Source organism: Camelina sativa, unplaced genomic scaffold (genome assembly GCF_000633955.1).
Source record: "Camelina sativa cultivar DH55 unplaced genomic scaffold, Cs unpScaffold00506, whole genome shotgun sequence".
Classification (NCBI taxonomy): Eukaryota; Viridiplantae; Streptophyta; class Magnoliopsida; order Brassicales; family Brassicaceae; genus Camelina; species Camelina sativa.
The window spans coordinates 97,794-102,706 of NW_010921713.1; the positions used below are offsets into that span (position 1 = coordinate 97,794).

At 37.2% G+C, this 4,913-nt stretch overlaps 1 pseudogene; it reads left to right on the top strand.

Moving 5' to 3' along the window:
* LOC104773257 lies at positions 1–2,756 on the top strand (annotated as a pseudogene).
* Positions 2,757–4,913: the final 2,157 nt, after the last annotated feature.

Genomic DNA, 4,913 nt, shown 5'->3' on the forward strand with positions numbered 1-4,913 from the left:
ATGGGAGGTCTTCCTTCAAATGCTTCTTACTCTCCTATGTCTCACCATCAGAATATTCTTCAAGAAGTTATCGAATCAAGGTTTGATAAAAGACTCTCAAATCTCATCACTCAAATCTTGTTCCTTGTTGTTTACGTTATTATTTTTTCGCTGTTTGATCTGCAGTTCCGTTGAGGAGTCTTTGGTCAGAAGCTACGGAAGAAGTTTCAATGGTTTTGCAGCCAAACTTACTGAATCTGAAAGAGATAAACTTATGGGTGCGTAAATTTTTCATGATAATAAAAATATTATGAGACACTCGTCATGATGGTTAATTTGCAAATGTTTTTCATGCGTGATTCGAACGCATGGACGGTGTGGTTTCGGTTTTTCCAAATACGGTTTATAAGCTTCTTACAACAAGATCTTAGGAGTTCATGGGACTTGGTGACAAAAGTAAGCAGGCCCCTAATGTTGAGACCAATATAATAGTTGGTGTAATAGACGGCGGGATCTGGCCTGAGTCCAAGAGTTTTTCAGACAAAGGCATCGGTCCGGTACCAAAAAAATGGAAAGGAACTTGCGCAGGAGGAACTAATTTCACCTGCAACAAGTTAGTAACATTTTCACTTTTTTTTTCTTTTCCAGTTTTCTTGCTTGACACGAAAATATCAAAAGATAAAGATCAATCCACCTTTTACAGGAAGGTGATTGGAGCACGTCACTATGTGCAGAACTCGGCTAGGGACGATGACCCCCCACGGGTCACACACGGCTTCAACAGCCGCAGGAAACAAAGTAAAAGGAGTGAGTGTGAACGGTGTGGCACAAGGAACTGCAAGAGGTGGTGTGCCTTTAGGTAGAATTGCTATTTACAGAGTTTGCGAGCCAGCAGGTTGTAATGCCGATGGAACTTTAGCTGCATTTGACGATGCTATTGCCGATGGAGTCGATGTTATAACCATTTCTATTGGAGGAGGTATTGCTAGAGTCGATGTTGACCCTCTCGCTATTGGATCGTTTCACGCGATGCTCAAAGTCATTGTTACCACGGTTTCTGCCGGAAACTCAGGTCCAAAACTTGGAACAACGACTAAGCTTTCACCGTGGATCATATCGGTGGCAGCAGCTTCTGATAGAAAGTTTGTTAATAATGTGGTCAACGGAGAAGGGAAAACCATACCGGTAAGAAGGTTTTCTCTTGTTTTAGTTGATATATGAATGTAATATTGTCATCCCTCATGCTGATTATGTATGGACGTTCAGGGACAATCGATCAATGACTTTGACTTAAAAGGAAAGAAGTATCCTTTGGCATACGGGAAAACTGCTTCAAGCAAGTGTTCAGAAGAGCTAGCAAGGTAACTTGTGACTCAAGGACTCTGCAGCGACCTAACTTGCGACTCAAGAATTTTCACTTTTATGTATATACTTCATTTATTTGGCATTCATTCTCTGGTAGGAGGTGTACTATCGGTTGCCTGAACACGTTAAAAGGAAAGATTGTTGTGTGCGATGTTAAAAATAATGTTATGGAACAAAAAGACGCAGGTGCAGTTGGAACTATCCTTCATGTAACTAATGGTGATTCTGTTCTTGATCTTATAGCGGTTTCAACCTTAAATGATACCAATTATGAAGCCTTCAGATCTTACGTTCTCTCTTCACCGTAAGAAACTTTTCCATAAACATTATTTGATTAGATTTTTTGAAGATGTTTATGAAACTTTTCGATGTGAATCAGAAACCCGCAAGGAACTATAAGGAAGAGTGGTACATTTAAAGATTATCATCCCATAGTTGCTAATTTCTCTTCCCGTGGTACAAGCACTCTCTTTAGCGACATTATGAAGATACTAATTAAAAACTTAAAACAAAATTCACAGAACTTTGTGTGTATAATTTACATTTCTTGGTATTTGGATCGGTGTCTTGACAACTAATATATATATATATGCAGCCAGATATAACAGCTCGAGGAGTGAATATATTAGCGGCATATACACCATTGGCTCAAACGGCACTTCCAGGACAAAGTGTGGATTACTATATGATGAGCGGAACATCTATGGCTTGCCCTCATGTCGCAGGTGTAGCTGCTTATGTCAAGACAATTCGTCCTAATTGGTCACCTTCTGCCGTCAAATCAGCTATCATGACTAGCGGTAAAATCAACATAGAACTATTTCTTCCCTGAAGAAAAAGTTTAAGTGACTTGTGGCCTGAATCGTTTTTTTGTTTTTGTTGCAGCTTGGGCAATGGACGCTTCGAAAAATCCAGAAGCTGAGTTTGCATATGGATCAGGATTTGTTAACCCTACAGTAGCAGCTGATCCAGGACTTGTTTACGAAATAGCTAAAGAGGATTACTTGAACATGCTTTGCTCTTTGGACTACACATCCCGAGGAATTAGTACTCTCGTGGGCGGAACCTTTACTTGTTCTGAAAAATCTAAGATTAACATGAGAAATCTCAACTACCCATCAATGACAGCCAAAGTTTCAGCCTCATCCACTTCAGATATTACATTTTCAAGAACAGTCACCAACGTTGGGAAAAAGGGATCCACTTACAAGGCAAAATTGTCTGGGAATCCCAAACTCAGCATCAAGGTTGAGCCGCAGACTCTCTCTTTCAAGTCACCGGGGGAGAAGAAGTCTTACACCGTTACAGTCTTTGGAAAGAGCCCTGCTGGTATTTCTGGTATTATGTCTGCGTCTCTGGTCTGGTCGGATGGTTCATACCATGTGAGAAGTCCTATAGTTTTGTACACTTAATTAGGCATAACCCCTAAATTCAATAAATGTATTTGATGTTTGACGTTTGTTTAATGTTTGATGTCAAAAATATATATATAATAATAATGTATTTGATGTTTTGGTCTTTGTTTCGAGTATGTTCTTGATATTTAAATTCAGTTTCTCTCAATAAATATGAGAAGGGGTTGTGTGTTTGCGTTTTACATTTCATGGTTCAAACTTCAAACTCAGTCTATGGTTAACATAAACGGTATCCTTGTGATGTAACTTAATTACTTAAACACTTCTCTACCTTCAACAAATCTATATAACCCATAATCATTTACATGAACTACGATGATGTATATTTCATGAAATATTTAACGTTTTTAGGTTATTTATTAGTATGTGCTTCTCAATCATTTGTATACAGACATTTTTTTTTTCTTTCAAAAATTTTATAAGCCTCATATTCAGAGCCGTGCCACAAAGAACGAAGAAAAACTTCCGCGTACAGCATACTAAATATTTTCTTTGGAAAGATAATTAAAGCAAGCCCTCAGTTATTAACTTATTATTAGTTGTAGTTTTATCATACTAGTTATCTTGTTTACTTTTCCTTGTTTAAATTTTTTTTCGAACAATGTTTTTTGTTCCATAATATGAAATTTATCTTGTCGTATTTATTGTCAGCTACTTTCTCTCATCCTTTTTTTTTCCACTACTAGATCTATTCTATCATGGATTCAAGCAGCTCGAACAAGTAAGTTGTTTTCTCCACCTTCTCTGTTTCATTTGTTTCCTCGAATACGTTGTTTCCTCAGTCTATACGAACACGATTGATTTGTTGAGTCTGCTTTTGCATTTTGGTTTTCTCCTCCTCCTCCGTTTCGTATCTGGTTCAATCGTTGTTCAATCGTTTGATTTGTTGAGTTTGCTGTTAGATTTTGATTTTCTCCTCCTTTATTTCCTCAATCTAGTTCAATCGTTGTTCAATTGTTTGGTTTGTTGTTACGTTTTGTCACAGATCTACTTTGATTTTTCTCTTTTGCAGGCTTTCGCGGAACCATGACTCATGGAACTCCTGGAAATCGATGTCCGCCGCTGTAAGTTAAGAGACTTTACTCTAGTCCTTAATACCTTTAAATCATTTAGGTTCCTGAAACCATATATTCATTGCAAAATTGAAAAGCTAGAAAATAAAAACTGATGTGAACACGCATTTCTACAATACATATTCTCTTTGGTTACTTCCACAATTTGTTCTCCGTTGCACATTGCTGCTCCCATGGATCCTTGGCTGTAAGAGTATGAATCTTTGTATGCTTTTTTTGTTTAGGAGAAAGCTCTTTTCCTTGCTAAGGCTAAGGATCTTTACCAAGTAAAGATTGATGAGCTTACGCAAATTAGGGGTGAGGAGGATTGGAATGTGGACATAAGTTTTGATTTAATCGCCTTCTTTGACTACTTCTCGTATGAGGAGTAAGTCATAGCATCTTCTTTGTTTATTTTCTTTCTTGTAATTAATCACCAACCATCACTTGGAAATCTCAATATTTTTGTTGTAGCTTGCTTGATAATTTCTCATCAATCTCCTCAGCGGTCTCTAACTAATCGGAAAAACGAATTATGGTGCAGGTTTTATGAGGTTACACAAGTGCCTAAGGTTAAACATTTAACGTGGAAAGCATTGAGTGGTGATCTGACAAAAGAATGAATTATGATGGTAATACAACCTATAGAATTAGTTGTGCATTTTTTGTGCAGCAGATGAAATAGTCTGTCACATATTGTTTAGTTGCAGAGTAGCCAGACAATCTTGGGCTTCATGACAGATTCCCTTTCCAAGTGATGGTTTCTGATGCACCCATTCTCTTTACTCAAACTTTCAGCATCTACTCGAATTTTTGGAGAGTGGTTAGTTTCCGGATCAACTAAAACTTGTTATTCCCTGGATTCTTTAGAATCTATACAAATGTAGAACAACATGTCCAGATTCGTGCCACAGGGTATGAAAACTAAACTTCCGCCTATGGCATAATCTTTGGGAAAATAATTAACGCAAGCCCTTTGTTATTATTACTTGTAGTTTTATCATACTAATTATCCCGTTTATTTTTCTTGCTTTTTTAGATCTTTTAGAAACAGTTGATTTCCATCAATTTGATAAGTGAAAAAAAAAAAAAAAAAAAAAAA